At 33.2% G+C, this 367-nt stretch overlaps 1 protein-coding gene across 1 annotated transcript in view; it reads right to left on the bottom strand.

Annotated features, from left to right (window-relative positions):
- The window catches only part of LOC119592277 (NACHT and WD repeat domain-containing protein 2-like), a 51,166-nt gene that overhangs the window by 43,102 nt on the left and 7,697 nt on the right, over positions 1 to 367 (bottom strand). The gene's annotated exons all lie outside the window — the stretch shown is intronic.

The following is a 367-nucleotide window of genomic DNA, read 5'->3' as shown; positions in this document are numbered from 1 at the left end:
CAAAACCGTATAACAAGTACATGCACACATTCGAGTGAATAAAAAAAAAATATGAGGGAATATCGAACTATAAAAATGATTTATATTCGTATAAGGTAATAATACAGTACATTAGTTTCCCCTCAGATTTGATTCGTCCAAATTATATATTTTGTTTTTCCTGTGATTTTCCTGCAGTTGATCATCATGTAATAATGTTTAGATTATTGCCTTCTATCCTTCCCCCTTATAACGGATGGTAGAAGGGGAGGAAGACGGGAAGAGAAGGGAGAGAAAATGAGAAAATTTTGAAAATATCGAGCCATGGCATTGGGATTTTTCATGACTCCTTTTTTTTTTTATCAAGGGATATACGCAACATTTTCGA

Source organism: Penaeus monodon, chromosome 30 (genome assembly GCF_015228065.2).
Source record: "Penaeus monodon isolate SGIC_2016 chromosome 30, NSTDA_Pmon_1, whole genome shotgun sequence".
NCBI classification, from domain to species: domain Eukaryota; kingdom Metazoa; phylum Arthropoda; class Malacostraca; order Decapoda; family Penaeidae; genus Penaeus; species Penaeus monodon.
Note: the sequence above shows the minus strand (reverse complement) of the source record. Positions and strands in the feature narration are given on the sequence as shown.